At 42.6% G+C, this 16841-nt stretch overlaps 1 pseudogene; it reads right to left on the bottom strand.

Annotated features, from left to right (window-relative positions):
- Positions 1 to 724: 724 nt before the first annotated feature.
- Positions 725 to 16841, bottom strand: part of LOC149189847 (putative beta-glucosidase 6) — a 60169-nt pseudogene continuing 44052 nt past the window's right edge.

A 16841-nucleotide genomic window follows, 5' to 3' on the forward strand; every position in this document is an offset into this window, starting at 1 on the left:
CAGACTCTACTCTAGGCCTCTGTGCACACAGCTGCAAAGCCTTTTTTCCTACTCTTCTTCACTAAATATTTAGACTCCTCCCATAGATCAAACTTTATTACTTTCCTTAGACATCCTAAGACACACCTATTTATACAATCCCATGGTCCATGGACCATGGGTAGATCCTCAAAAAGTCGACTCAACTTACATAAAGAAGGGTAAAACCATTTATGACTCTTTAATTATCTACACACTCTATGACCACAACTTGTGGAGACTTTACATCTTTATACAATAAAACTTGGGCTTTTGCCCCAAAATTGACCCTAGGGGACCCCATCCCAACAGGCCCCCAACACAAAGATCACAGCTCGCCCTCGAGTCACTTGGCTGGCATGGAGATCTTACTGTGAAGGTCCCCTAGCTCCACTCATGCCACTGCTACCTCAACTGCACTCTATGTGGTTGCCTTCTTGATCTGTTCCACCAATTTCTTTGTGCTTGGTCCCGCACCATCCTGCTGGATTTTCTGCTTCGTACTCTGCAAGTTTGCCAATTTCTCCTGAATATTGGTGGAGATGGTGTATGCCTCATCCAACTAGGGCCCCAATCTAGCCTTGAGGACTACTTCTTTCTTCTACGCTGCTTCCACCTATGTAACCAGCAGCTTCGCCTCCTGCAACTTAGCAAGGTGTTATGTTGTAGCAACGGTGCATGTCGTTGACCTTACTTCGTTATATTACTATTGGAGCTCACGAACTATAGTATTCAAGACTTGCAAGTTGGGATCTTCCTGCAGATCCGTGACTACCTTCATAGCTTGCTCAAATAGCACAGTGCAATGCACCACCGCGGCATCCACCGTCACGACTCCATCTTTCACAGTGGCTTCACGCTGTTCTCTTACCTTTCACAAGGTTGAAGGTTGTGACTTCAACTCCAATTCTATGATCTTTAGGTTAAGCTCAAATTGAACTCTATCCACCTCTGCTTTAGCGTCACGCACGCCCATGGCAAGCTTTCTGATCTTTTTCTCCAACGGTGCATCCTTCGGGATATGCAATTCCGGCACCGTTCTACATGCTTCTGCCACTGTGGCCACCAGTTGAGCACTCTGCATCTTAATTTTCTTCTGTGCCTCCAGCCCCTCTGACTTCTTAGTGAACATCTGTTTGTTGTTTACTTGATACTCACTTATGAGGCTAAGTGCATGTTGCTCCCACGCCTGGAACTCTACTGTCACACCTACCTATAGCGTATGAAGATATTCACTAGGGAGTGCAACCATATTGAGGCCGATGTTCTTCAAAGAACTCACGATGACCTTGTCATTGGTCGCCTCTGTGCTCAAGGATCCATATGGGAGTGCGACTACCCGAAGATCCAGTGATCAAACCATCTCTGCTACCTAAGTGGTCCCCGGTGCCAAAATTGTTGGTGCAACGTTGATCTGCCTTGCTCCTAACTAGATCCTATTTTTCTGAATTTGCAGCTCACGCAGATCCTTTTGAATGGTGCTTAGAGCCTACTTTTGTTGTTGCTCAAACTGTTGCAACAGTTCTGTCATGGTATCCCGCACCTTGTCACCTATCTCGTCCAGGTCGTCGTCTGTCAGAGTAATTGGGTCCAGCGGCGAATTTGTCGCCTTTGATTTCTTCCGCAGCCCTGCCTTCCCTTGTTCCCTGTACCTTTTGACCCGGAAGGGAGTGCTCTCCTATTCCTCCTGACCATCGCCACCCTACTCTAACTGCTCCTCCTCCTTTTTTTGGGGTGACAGATACATTTCACTGTGCTCGGAGTCGTGCTCCTCCTGTTTGGCCTGTCGCTTCACGGCGCACTCTGCTTCCACCCAGGCCTTCTCCTCAGCCTCTTCTTTTTTTTTTTATTCTCAGCCAACTCTTGGGCCTTCCACTTGGCTACTTCCTTCTTCTTCTTCTCCGCAGACTTGCTAGTCCCTGTGGCCAGATCGGATGGAGAGTGCCACTCTGTCGACCAATGCTTGATGACATCCTCAATAGCATCATTTGTAGCAAGGTAAGGCAAGTCAAAACATTTTTGCTGCGGATCCTTTTGCACCCAGATGTATACATGGTGGAAGTCATCTTTAAACTCTTCATACCCTGACAGCTGCTTAAACACGGTTGGAGACAACTATGGCTTCTATTTGATGGCCATGTGAATGCTCGCCTCCATTAGCACCCAGAAGACTTTGGTCTTTGTGACGTGCGCAATGTCCTTCATTGTCCATAGGGACGCAAACTGTGCAGCCTCTAGAAAATCCTTATCCACGGGAGGAAAATGACTATCCTCTGGTAGATCTCATGCGACGAGCACAATGGAGAGAAACAACCACAAATAGTGGAATGTTTTACTCTCATCCTGCGCCTCTCGATAGTTCGCGAGGAACTCACTACAAAGGTAGTGCTCCCAGTTGAACTACATGCCCTCCATGCACTGTGAAGCCAATGAGATCACTGGCACTGAAACCTCGTCTGTGTGACATTTTCTCATAATTATGCCCGCAAGGATCTGTGTGGCAATATTCATTGTGGGTTCGGTGATTGAGGTAATAGAGTACCCGCACGGCTTCTTCTCAAGCTTGAATTTATCCTTCATTTTTCCTGCGAGGTCGCGCTCGCTCACCTTTTCGCCAAAATCCTTGGCCAGATTCAACCCTGAGTGAAGCAATAGCATGATCCAATGGATCAGCATATCGGTAATGGGGATTGGCACGCTCAGCCACAAACAACATGTTGGGTTGTGTTATCCTTTCCACGACTAGCCCACGTAATGAACTGGGGGGTTAGAGGGGGGGTGGAGCCCCCCCTTCATTGTGCCGATTGCGTAACGGGGGGATGACATGGGGTTTGAGGGGGGCGGGTAGCCCCCCTCTACGGGGTCCGAGGCAGCGCCCCAGGAAAAAAAAAAAATTGGAACCTATATTAGGTTGGGCAGACCTACCTATGGTTTTGTGTGTGATATTCACACATGGTTTTGGATGCAATGGTTTTTGGTCCATGGTTTTGGATGCGATGGTTTTCGGTCCATGGTATTGGATGCTTTGGCATGTATAAATATGTATTGTAACATTGAAAGGAAAAAATGAAAAATCAAGCTGGTAGTCTCGGTTTTGGGGTCCAGGTGAAAATCTCTGTGTATATGTGTTTTATGTGTTATGCTCTCGCATTGTTTATTTTTTGTGTTTTAGAATTCGTATGCAGGTAATTTTTGTACGGGGTTAAAACCTACATTTGGTATCAGAGTTGTTTTGGCTTCAAGGGGACGCCTTTGTTGCTGAGGGGTTTTGCTTGGGCCTGTGGTAGACCCTATTCAGTGGGAGAATTGTGGGATCAATTTTGGTGGTGAAAGAGGATGGCGAGCAGTGGAAAGATAGAGATTGAGAAATTTAATGGTCAGAGTTTTGAGTTATGGAAACTCAAGATGGAGGATCTGTTGGTGGATAAAGATCAGTGGATCACGGTAGATCTAGGTACTAAACCAACGGGAGTGTCCGATGAAGAATGGAAGAAGTTGGATCGGAAGGCTAAGAGCACAATATGATTATGTGTCTTAGATTCAATATTGTTGAATGTATCAGGGGAAGCTATGGCGAAGGCTTTGTGGGACAAGTTAGGGACTTTGTACCAATCTAATTCTCTAGTTAATAAACTATTCCAATGGAAAAAACTATATAACCTGGGGATGAAAGATGGAGACTTGGTGACAGAGCATCTGAATGCGTTTAATACTATGGTAAGTCAGTTATCGTCTGTTGATATCAAAATTTCAGATGAAGATAAGTGAATTAGTTTTTTGTGTTCTCTACCAGATTCGTGGGATAGTCTGGTTATTGCAATAGGTAGCAATGCAACTGCCTTGCAATTTGATGAAATAGTCTCATCCTTGCTAACGGAGGAGATGAGATGGAAAAATATGGAGAGCCATAATGGTGATGCCATGTCTGTGCGAGGATGGTCCCATAATTGAAACAAAATAAGTCATCGAGTGGGAAATCTAAATCTAGAGGGAGATATAAATCTTCGGGAAAACCTGTAAAGGTGGTGTGCTGGAAATGTAGAAAGGAAGGGCACTAAAAAAGGGATTGTAAATCTAAAGCTCATGACAAAGGAAAGGGATCTGATGATGCTCCTTCTGCAGAGGTGAAAACCACCTCAGATGAAGGTGGGGATGTGTACTTGGCTTCTTCAAGTACACATGTAGATCATGAGGCATGGTTGATTGACTTAGGTGCATCCTTTCACTTCACTCCCCATAGAGAATGGTTTTGTGTGTATGAGAAATACGATGGTGGTGATTTCTTCTTAGGAGATGATAGGAAGGCTAGAATCGTTGGTTGTAGAAAAGTAAAGTTAAAGTTGCAAGGTGGAAGGGTTAGAACACCTCCGGGGTTCTACATATTCCTCCATTGGCCAGAAATCTAATTTCTATAAGCAAGTTGGATGATGCAGGTGTAAAACCATTGTTTGAGAAGGATACTTGCAAGATGGTTCAGGGAGCACTGGTATTGATGTGGGGAGTTCAAATTGGAACTCTGTACAAGCTGCAAGGTAGCACTATTGTTGATGGGTGCAACAGTTCTATGGTTCTTGAAAGTGGAGTAGAAAATATAGTGGTCTCTGGAGAGAAGACCATGTCATGGCATCAAAGGCTTGGATATATTGGAGAGAAGGGCCTTCAAATACTTCATGGTAAAGGTATGAGTAATAACTCTCTGGATTTTGATTTCTGTGAAAATTGTGTATATGGGAAGTAGAATTGGGTAAGTTTCCCCTCTGATGATAAGAGGGCGAAACAGATATTAGAGCTTGTGCACAGTGATGTGTTTGGACCTGTGAAGGCTCCATTACTGGGTAAGTTTGTGTACTATGTATCATTTATAGATGACTTCTCAAGGAATACATGGATATATTTACTTAAGAAGAAATCCAAAGTCTTTGACAGGTTTAAAGAATTTAAGGCTCTAGTGGAAAACCAGATAGAGAAGAAGATAAAGGTGCTGATGATAGATAGCGGTGGAGAGTTTTGCAGTAAGGAATTTGAAGATTTCTGTAAGAAGTGTGGTATAGCATGGCAGAAGACTAATCCATATACACCTCAGCAAAATGGAGTTGCAGAAAGAATGAACAAGACGTTGATGGAAAGGACAAGAAGCATGCTCAGTGGTGCCAAGTTAGGACAGGAATTCTAGGCAAAGGCAGTGGAGACAGCATGTTACCTGGTCAATAAATCACCTTCATTAGCGTTGGAGGATAAGACTCCATAAGAGGTATGGACTGGTAAGAAACCCTCTCTTTCACATCTGAGGGTATTTTGATGTGATGCATATGTACATGTTCCAAAGGAGAAACGAACCAAGTTGGATAGTAAATATGAAAAGTGCATCTTTATTGGGTTTAAGGATGGTTTAAAGGGTTATAAGCTTTGGAACCCAGTAACAAGGTTGTGTACAGCCGAGATGTGGTGTTCAAAGAGGTGAAAGATGTTATTAAACATTAAGTCCAACCAAAGGAACCTGAGAAGATAGAGTTTGAGCTAAAGGAGGAAGAATTAGACTCTCCAGCAAAGGAGGAATCAGAAGATGAAGAGCCACAAACTCCGGGTGTGAGAAGATCAGTTTGAGAAAGAAGGCAGCTAGAAAGGTATATTCCATCTGCTTTCTGTTGAAATTTTTCTTTATCTATTACTAATGATGATCCCAGAACTGTGAAGGAAGCACTGGATTCAGAGGATGGAAAACTCTGGAAAGAGGCAATGGTTGATAAAATGGCATCTTTTCACAAAAATGAGGCTTGGGATCTGTTGGAGTTGTCGACTGGAAGGAAACCTGTTGGCAGCAAATGGGTGTTCAAGAAGAAGACAAATGCAGAAGGAAAGGTGGAGAAATACAAAGCTTGGTTGGTAGAAAAAGGTTATTCCCAGGTGCCGGGAATTGATTTTGGTTATATTTTTTCTCTTGTTGCCAAGGTAGCTTCTATTAGATTACTTTTATCTGTTGCTGCTGCTTTTGATTTTGAGGTAGAACAGATGGATGTGAAAACAACATTTCTTCATGGGGATCTGGAAGAGGAGATCTACATGAAGCAACCTGAAGGCTTTGCGGTGAAGGGTAAGAAATAACTAGTATGCAAGTTAAAGAAGTCTATGTATGGGTTAAACAGTCACCAAGGATGTGGTATCAGAAATTTGATACATTTATACGAGGACTTGGCTTCACCAGAAGAAAAGCAGATCACTGTGTGTATTTTAAATTAATTGGTGACCATGTTATTTATCTGGTCTTGTATGTGGATGATATGTTGCTGGTTGGAAATGACAAAGAAATTACCCAGGATTTGAAGAACCAATTGTCCTCCAAATTCAACATGAAAGATCTTGGTGCTGCAAACTATATTTTGGGCATGGAAATTAAAAGAGATCGGGCAAAGGGGAAGCTCTGGTTAAACCAGAGGAAGTATGTCGAGACAATATTGCAAAGGCTTAATATGTAGGATAGTAAACTGGTGAAGGTTCCTATTCCTGTAGGTGTAAAGTTATCTGCTGAACAGTGTCCCAAGACACAAGAAGAGGAAGAGGACATGTCCTGTGTTCCATATGCAAGTGCAGTCGGTAGCCTGATGTATGCAATGGTCTATACTAGACCCAACATTGCACATGCAGTGGGAGTATTGAGCAGGTTTATGTCAAAACCAGGGAAGGAGCAATGGATAGCAGTGAAGCGAGTTTTCATGTATTTTCTTGGCACTAGTGATTATGGTTTGTGCTACCAAGGAAGACCAGGATTGGACAAAGTATTGGAAATTCATGGCTTTGTTGATGCAGATTGGGTTGGAGATCTGGATTAGAGAAGATCTACAAGTGGGTATGTGTTTAACCTATTTGGAGGTACAGTTAGTTGGATGAGTAAGAAACAAACTATAGTGGCACTATCAACTACAGAGGTAGAATACATGGCAGCCACTCATGCAAGCAAGGAAGCAATTTGGTTGCAGAGATTGTGTTCAAGTATGGGGTTAGTACAAAGAGCTATAAGGATAGACTGTGATAGCCAAAGTGAATTTTTTTTTGGCAAAGAACCCTGCTTACCATTCAAAGACAAAGCACATTGATGTTCAGTATCACTTTGCGAGGGATATGATAGAAGACAAAAAGGTGTTGCTGGTAAAGGTGGACACTTTGAAGAATATTGCAGATGCATTGAAAAAAACTGTGAGATCTGAGAAGTTCTCTTGGTGTAGAGAAACAATGGGCGTTGTAGGGTTGGATAAATGACTAAGCTCTCTTGTGACCCCCTGTGGAAAGAAAACAACAAGCAGGAGAATGTTGGTTGTGTTATTCTTTCCACAACTAGCCCACGTAGTGAACCGGGGGTTTAGAGGGGGGGCAGAGCCCCCCCTTCATTCCCCCCCCCCCCCCCCCTCATTATGCCGGTTGCGCAACAAGGGGGTCACAGGGGGGCGGTAGCCCCCCCTGTCTGGGGGGTTTGAGGGGGGCATGTAGCCTCCCTCTGTGGGGTTGAGGGCAGCACCCCAAGAAAATTCTTTTTTGGACCCTATATTAGGTTTGGCAGACCTACCTATGGTTTTGTGCGTGATATTCGCACACGGTTTTGGACGCAATGGTTTTCGGTCCATGGTTTTGGATGTGATGGTTTTCGATCCATGGTTTTGGACGCGATGGTTTTCAGTCCATGGCATTGGATGCTTTGGCATGTATAAATATCTATTGTAACATTGAAAGGAAAATAATGAAAAATCAAGATGGTAATCCCAGTTTTGGGATCCAAGGGAAAATATCTGTGTATATGTGTTTATGTGTTATGCTCTTACATTGTTTATTTTCTATGTTTTAGAATTCGTATGTAGGTAATTTCTATACGGGATTAAAACCTACACAACTATCATGCACCAAGGTCAATAACTGCTTGATCACAATTAATTTTATGTTTGAGCAGTGGTAGTGGGGCACCCATAACAGGTTTAGCAACCCCAACTAATTCACTATGTGAATCCACTCCACCGGCTCCAGCGCAGTGACACATGATTCTTTGTAGAACACCCTCTTCATGTAGTTTTTTGTTTCCAAGTGGGGGAACCTCCTCTTGTGGTCCACTAGATGCCAGTATTCTAGCTTGAGATGGGGAATCCGCGCCAAGCAAGGACCTTTGAAAGTGATGTTCTCTGGCAGCAGGGGTGTGTTGAGAAGGAATTTTCCTACATCTGGGTCCTTAGGTACCTTCACTTTTCCCTTAGGCAAAGGGATATAATCTAGTAACTTGGATATTGGATCCACCCCCTCGGTGTCTCTATCCTCCACACCCTCTTGAGCCTCCAAATCTACCACTTTCCCCTTCTCTTTTGCACTCGGTTTGTCTTTCTTCTGGGCCTGGGTATTTGCATGCTTCCTTAGTGACTCGTGCACCAGCATGGGCTTCTTCTGCTTGTACTTCTTAGGTTTGGGGACTTCCCTCACTGACGTGGGCTTCAGCCTAGGTGACCTCGACGTCGTAGGCACTACAGTTGGAGTCTCCATGCTCATCACCTCTAGAGCAACACCCTAAAAGGTGATAAATCCTCCAATACTAGCAGTCTCTCTGGGTCTAGAGATTGTGCTGAGAATGAAACATTGGGTATCCTATGGTAACTTATCAAAGACAGAACTAGCGACCAAATCAACGTAAACCTGAGGATTCATAAACAAACGACAACTAAAAACTGAAATTCTAAGAATGCAAAGTGTTTTTCACTGGATAACCACACGTAATTTATAGACGAATTTGAATTCAAATTCGACCGTTCCCCCAAAAATCCATCCATAAATGCTAAATTGGTGACAAATTTCCAAAGATTTCACTCTTAAATTCAACCTTAAATGTCGCCCCCCCTGCTCCTCTTAACCATCTTCTAGCAGTCAAATCATGAACAGTGATTGTAATGATTACTTTCTAGCTATGCTACGCAATCTCTCCCCCTATAATGCATCTTACTTCGCGCTTCTTTTGGTATTGTGACATCATTCGTCTTTGCGTAGCCCCCCTGTCGTGCAGCTCTTCAAACCGGGCTGTGTAGTTTATAGTCTCACGCCTCCTTGCAGTTTCCTGGAGCACTAAGACTGTGCTACCATCATGTAGTCATTAGGTTGCGTCCCCGATGTATTGCTTCAATCGACTTCCATTTACCCTTCCTGGAAATGGATCTCCATTCAACTTCGCGAGCTAAACTACTCCACCATCTGTAATCTCTTTGATAAAATATGGCCCCAGCCACTGCATCTGAAATTTTCCTTGAAACTTATCAAACTTACTGTCATATAATAAAATTAAATAATTTACCTTGAAGGTGTGCAATTTGATATGTCGATTGTGCCAAGATTTTTCACGTTCCTTCTGAACCTGCTGATGGAATCCAGCCAAAAACTGATCTTCTTCGAGCTCCATTAGCTGTGCAAGCCTCTTTTCTAAGGCTTCACGGTCCGTCATTCCTTTGTAAGTCACTATACGTAGACTAGGCACAATATATTCCATAGGCATAACAACTTCCATGCCATAGACCAACCTAAAAGGTGTCTGACTAGTAAGATTTTTATAAGTAGTTATGTAGGCCATAACATTGCTGGTATGCGCATGTCCCAATCATTTGGCTGTGCATTGCAAACCTTCATTAGCACATTCTCCAATATATTATTAAAATCCTCAATAGTTCCATTGGCCTGAGGATGGTATGGCGTACTCTTCTGATGGTAAACCTGGAACTCTTCTGTCAGCGCACTGATCATTTCATTGATAAAATGCATATCATGATTGCTCATCAATACCTTCGGGCAACCAAACCTATTCAACACATATTCGAACAAGAATTTCATATTTTTTGCCCCTGTATAGTCCTTCACAGGATGCGCCTCCACCCATCTAGTCAAATATTCGGTTGCAGTGATGATATACCACGCACCCGTCTTCTTGCCTGGAGGCTGAATTGGTCCCACAAAATCAATTGCCCATTTCTCAAATGGCTGCAATGACACAAGCAGATTCAAAGGCAACTCATCCCTCCATGATGGCCTACCCATTCTTTGACATGCATCGCATGCCCTATAATATGCTTTATAATCCTTATGCAGCGGCGTCCACCACAACCCAACGCGTAAAATCTTCTGCGTTGTTGCTTTTCCTGCATAATGCCCTCTCACAACTCCTCAATGAGCTTCAGCGAGGATACTGTTTTGTTCAAAATCAGCCACATATCATCGCAGTATTTCATCCGATCCCATCTTATACAAATGGCTTGCAATAACTGAAAATTATGTCGCGTGCACCACCAATTCTTTCTTCTGCTGACTGGTATATCCTTCTCGAGTCGTCCCTGTTGTTAGAAAGTGGATAATATTGGCAAAGTGATTAACCGCTACATGCATTGTGAAGCGTTGCGTGTCCAACAACCCTTCCTCCAAATTGGTAGGCTCTTCCCCTGTTTCAATGCGTGACAGATGGTTTGGACCTGCATTCAACCTTCCTGGCTTCACAATCACCTTGAAATCATACTCTTGAAACAACAACAACCATCTGCATATTCCACCCCCCCAACACAAGCTTATTGACTAGATATTTCAATGCAGAATGGTCTATGTACATCTTGAAATGCCTGCCTCTGAACTTCTAGAGCACGTACACCATAGCCAAACCTTTGCGCTCTGTTGTCGAATAATTCTTTTCATCCTTAGACAACTTCTTGCTGACAAATGCTATAGGATGATCTAGTTCTCCTTCACTAGCCTATGTCAACATTGCTCCTAGCGCAATACATGAGGCATCTACATGCACATGGAACTCCTTCTTCTAGTCTGGGAAGACTAGAATCAGCGCGGTGACCATTTTTTCCTTCAGTACATCCAGGCTGCACTGACATTCTCCATCCCAACAGAATGTAGCATCCTTATTCAGTAACTTTTGAATAGGCGCAGTAATCTGAGCATAAATTTTGATGAACTTATGATAATATCCAGTATGGCCCATGTTGGAATTTCTAATTCTATGTATTAGAAATCCTTCCTGTACTTTTTGATTTATTTCTTCCTACTTGTTCTGTTAATTAACAAGTTATTTACCATGTAAATACTGAAAATAAATACAAGTACAGTCTCAACACATACAGATCATCAACTCAAGGAAAAACAAGCACACAAGTGAAACTGTTATTTTTGGACTAATGTCCCTGGAAAAACCCAATGTGGGAAAACCAGTGCAACTATTTGAGGGTTTTATTATTAAACAGTTTCAAAATAAAATCTGGGTTCCAGAAATGGATCACCCAATAGAGAATGCCCTCAGCAGTAGTACCTGTCAGTCGGAGACAGATATCAGCCCCAATCTACCCCACGAAATCTCCTAGCGTCAACCTCTAGGGCCTATATCAACCTCCCTAGCCCAGTATCTGCCTAGCGTCGGCTTCTCTGGCCCAGAGTTAGCCTCTCTGGGCTCTTCATCATCCTTTGGAACCTCTGCGTCTCTGACGCTGGCCCTCCTTAGGCTCTGCACAACTTCTGACTACCTCTGCGTGGCCTTTGGTTGGCTCTGCATCAACCCTCTCCCAGCTTCTACATTGATGCTTTGGGTACTATCTCTGCCTCTCTACTACTGCATTCACTGCCCCTCAGTTGCAACTCTGATCACTCCTTCGATTTCCTCAGCAAGCCCTGCCCCAAAAAATTGAATTCTTGATCAACTCAGTGTGTTCTCCAAGTGACACTTACGCCTCCTCTTATACTTTTCTCGTTGACTATTCAACGACCAAGATTAAGTCCCTAATCAATGGCTAAGATTAGGTCTGGCTTGATCCATGAACTTTGGACCATTCTAACTCAATTTTATATTAATTCAAATTAATATTTTATTTCCCTAAGTTTAGACTTAGGGACTCCATTAAAAATATTAATTATTTTAATATCTCCCAAACTGGTTAGATTCTGCCCAAACCATTTCTATATATTGGAGATCTTATGTGCTTTAGCCTCTCCACCAATTTTTATGGATATATCACATCCAATGCTACCCGAAATCAATGTCCCAGTGTAGTGAGCAACTGTCTAACACTCCTCGGGGCTTTCAAAGTGATTATGACCACAATCTTAGTAGGGTCCACCATAAGTCCTTTCCTACATACCAGATGACCCAGCAAGATCCCAAAAGGGGCACAAAACAAAAATTTCTTCAGGTTTAGCGCGATCTGATACCTTTGGCATGTATCCAACATTAAGTGCAGGCTATCTACATGGTGCTTGACTAGCCCGAACATTGTCCAGTCACCATAATAGACCTCCAAGAATTTGTGAATAAACTCTTTGAACGTCGCGATGACCACACGGGAGAAGATCGTCGACGCATTCTTAAGTCCAAAAGGCAACGTCATATACTGGAAACATCCCCACTCTATCGCGAAGGTGGTCTTACTCCTGTCTTTTGGTGCAATATTTATCTGATGGTATCCAAAGAACCCATCAGTGAATGAATAGGCCTCTTACCCGCCAACATTATCCAATACTTCATCTGTGAACAGAGTTGGAAAAGGATCATGAAAACAAGCATCGTTAAGCTTTTTGAGATCTACGCAAATCCTTATTTCATCCTTCTACTTCTTTTCCTGAATGACCATTGGACTTACCCAATCAGATTCCTCCACTAGTTCAATAATACCCGATGCAAGCATCTTGTCCAACTCCAAGTAGACCTTTTCCTTGTATTTTGGATTAAGACGATATGGCCTCTGCTTAATAGGCTTCACGTCCAGTTTCAAATTTATTTTCATCACTCCTAAATCACCTATGATGCCTTTCAAGTCCAAAAATTTGGTACGGAATAAATCCTGATATTCGTGGAGCAACTCAGCGACTTTATCTACTGTAGCATCATCTCAGTAATCCCCTATCTTCACAAACTTTTGTTCCACCTCTGTACCAATGTTTACTTGCTTAGTTTTTAGTGGCATGGTGATGTTGGGGTTCTCTATCTGCGGTCCCTCTACTTCACGGTGGCATTTTGCTTCAGGGATGTTGATATTCCTTGGATCTTCATCTTCTCCTTCAATAGCCATATTATAGCATTCTTGCGCATGGCGTAGTTAGGTGCTCCAATGCGGTTGAATCAATTCCAAGGGATCCTGCGGAATTTTAAAGATCGTTGCCTTAACCTCTTACAACACTTCATCAATACTTTCGAATCCATCTTCAAAGATGAATGTCCTCACAAATCCTTCTCTTAAAATATCCCATTCCACGATGTCGTGGCAGAGCTCCGTTTCTAAATACCAGTTCATAGGGATTACATCCAGAGTGTGACAGAATAAATGCACCCACTCTAGCTGCAGCTCCATTCCATAAACCTTATTCCACTTCACCAAATGATCACGGGGATCATTTCTCCCATCGTACTTCTGAGTCAACCGTACCTTGGAGTGACCAAATTGCATCCTCATCATCCTCCTTTAGTCGCGCCATTCTTCAAAACTGTCTCTATGTGTACCCCACCATCGTGAGGGCGTAGCACGCAGCGCCAAATCCAACGCTTGGAAGTGATGCTTCTTAGGAACTTCCCTTTCAAATGCATCCATAAATTTATCTACATCAATTAGACCTGTTACACTAAAAAATGTCACCATGACTATTTGCAGTTAGTATGGCTCCATCAACTGTCATACTATCCTCCTTGGCAAGTCTCATGCCTCTGCTTTCCATGTCAAACTCCAAGAAAGAGAGAAAAGTCATTTAAAGTCAATTATCTCTGGGTACGCAGTTTCTCTCAGCCTTACCTGCGTGTACGTAACCCAAGTTCACAATACCTGCGTACTTGTACGCTCTGTCTGTAAAGCAATGGGTGCGTACTCCTGTAAAGGTCAAAAGGCGCAAGTTTCACTCCAAAAAAGTTACTTGTGGTCATTTCTAGAGCATTCTAGAAGCTTGTTTGACGTGTATGGAGCGCCTCCAGATGGTTCATGTATCCCTATGGAAGAGGAACTTATCCCATCAAGAGGGGAGCTAACCCACCCAAAGAGGGGCTTATCCCATTGATGGTGGACCTGATTAACTTCCTCTACAACACTATAAATACATGCATTGGGCCAGAGGGAGGGGAGGTTGAAAGCTGAACATTCCTAAGGGTAGATGCTGCTGAGATTAGGACTTCCTTGTAGAAGCTTGTGAGGAGAGATTGTCATCCTTTCTTGTTTCATTTGGAAGTGGGTGAGCTGGTCAAAGTAAAGGAAAACTCTTGCTGGACCCTGGGAGGAACTTGCACAACACCAAGGCTCAGGTTGTAATGGTTTCTTTTGTTTCCTATTAATACAAATAAGTCCATTCTTCTCAACAATTTGTTATTTATGAGTTGTTTCATATACTCCTTGGTCTGTATGTTAAATATGTTTTATTTTATGAGATATTCATGTGCTATTTAATCGTTTGATTGTTAGTGAATGCAAGTTTCGAAGGGAAGGAGGAGCTCATCCGGATCGACGAGGCTGGACTACTACAACAGCGTTGGACTACAGGTAGGATCTAAACACTTGGTTTCTTATATGGTAAATGCATATTTAGAGAAGGATTGTTCTTAATTGTCTTGTTTGTCACTAGAAAGCCTTAAGCTTCTAGGGAGGTTGGTTTTGTCCGCAAAATTGACTCTTTCCGCATGACAAAATGGCGACTCCGCTGGGGAACTCCATTGATGTGAATGATTTTTCCTTTGTCTGAAACTTTGATCTGAGAAAAGTCTTTTTCTTTCTGGTTTTTGGTTGTCTGACTGTGTGTTTGGGTGGGCTAGCTTAGGGTTAAATTAGATTTTAGTTTTTCTTAGTTTTGCTAGAAGTACGCAGCCTCTGAGTTCAGCACAGTGCGTACTTGTACGCACTACGACTGTGTGCACAGAGCGTACCCGCACCTGTGTAAACAGGTTGCCTGCGTACCCTGTCAAAATTGAGAAAATTTCAATTTTCTCCTTTTTGCCTCTTAGATTTTGCTTTTAATTTGTTTTTTCCACCCAGATCCACTGGTTACCTACCAGAGATCTTCATCTGAACTTGTTTCGTCAGTGTCAAGTGTTTTAGTGGAATTCATAGAGATTTTGCCTTAGGGTTTGATTTTTGCATTGGTCCTGTAGTGATTTTGGCTTTAGAAGTCGTAAAACCTTGGATCTCCCTGGTATTTGCAGTCTTCTTAGGAGTCGGACCTTTCATAGAATCTACCCTTGTGAGACATTTACCTTTGTTTTGTCTCTTTGCCGAATCTCGGAAGAGTTTGTTGATTGAACTGTGAATTTCATTTTACAAAAAGAACAAAAGATTTTATGTTTGTTTTTGACTAGTTTTTGATTCTACATTGACTAGTCCTTAGTTAAATCACGACTAAGTAAAACATCCTGGGATCATACTTTGTAGGTTTTGGCCTCATTAGATTTGTTTATTAGGTGAATTTCTTTTGATTTGCTTTTAAGTAGCTTTGATTTGATAGATTTGTAAAGGTTTGCTTTTTGATTTTTTAAATGCTTTGTTAAGTAGGAAAAAATCCAAAAATCTCCTTTGAAAGAAAAGTTTGCTTAGTGGCATTTGAGTCTTTGAATGAAAAGGGAATTTTCGCAAAATAATTAGTGGTCATGTGTTGCATGTTTTGGAAAAGATAAAGAGATTGTTTCTTTGATTTTCATTGCCAAGAAAGTTGTTTTTATATAAATTTTGCATTCTCCAACTCTCTTAGCTAAGGAATTCATTGAAAAAGAAAATTAGTATAAATCATCCTAAGTGCATCTTTGTAGTGGTTTGAGTCGAGTCTACACACCATCAGTTTCATCTCCGCTACCTTTTGTCTTAAAGAAAAGCCATAAAAATTAACGCTTAAAGTAAAATCAACTTAGTAACTTTTATTTACTAGGGCTCTGAAACACCAATATAGATCAGGCTAGTGTTTTGGAGTAGGAGAGTAATTAACTCTCCAAGACAGTAAAACCAAACAAGTAGCTTATCTTGTGGTAGGATAAATCCAACTGTTTCATTTGTACTCTGGGAAAGCTCCTCTTAAAGGAGAAGCACGAGACCGTGTCCGAACCAGTGAGGGGATCAATCCTCCTTCATTGGGAAAGACGCTAGATACGCACGTATTACAAACGGTAAACCTCGGATTATTGTCGAGGAGCCTGGGGTCACTTGTCGGTAAACCTTGGATTATTGTCAAGGAACCGGCAAGGGGATTGAGCTTGTTACTCTGCCCTTGCGTGCTATCGGGTCGTAGACTGTTCCCCCAGGTATATTTGTTGCTGTTGGTAACCTTAGTGACCATTATCTTTAGGATTCTACCCGAGGTGACGGTGGAGGGAAGATCCCACTGTACCTGGAGCAGACGTCGGCTAGACTCACTTGGATTTTCCGGGGGGTTCACTTCACTCGAGACGGTTAAAGTGGAGGAACTTGTGCCGGTCTATTCATTAAGCAGGCTGTCGGGGTAACTGTTCCACCCACCACTTCTGTACTGAATTTTGCGATGTTGGGCTTCATCACCAACTAGTGTTTTCGGTCCGGAAGGCTATTGTTTGTGCATGGTTTGACACCCTAGATTCTTTAGGCGTGTGATTCAAATTTGTTTGGTTCTTTAGAGACTTTAGGTGGTTTGTTTTGAGGATTTTACTTTGTTTGCGTGTGCGGTAGTTAAAAGTTTTTAACTGTGGCGGAATTACCGAGACAGTCCCATAGACTTCGGGGCCAGTCTCCTGAGATTGTTTCCGTGGCCGAATTGTTGAGGAAGTCCCGTAGACTTCGGGGTGAACCTCCTCAAGACGTCCCGAGTCATTACGAAGGTTTGAAAGTCCTTGTAAC

This window comes from Pinus tabuliformis, chromosome 3_1 (assembly GCF_031772625.1).
Source record: "Pinus tabuliformis cultivar Carrire ecotype Pingquan chromosome 3_1, CPIR1, whole genome shotgun sequence".
Taxonomy (NCBI): domain Eukaryota; kingdom Viridiplantae; phylum Streptophyta; class Pinopsida; order Pinales; family Pinaceae; genus Pinus; species Pinus tabuliformis.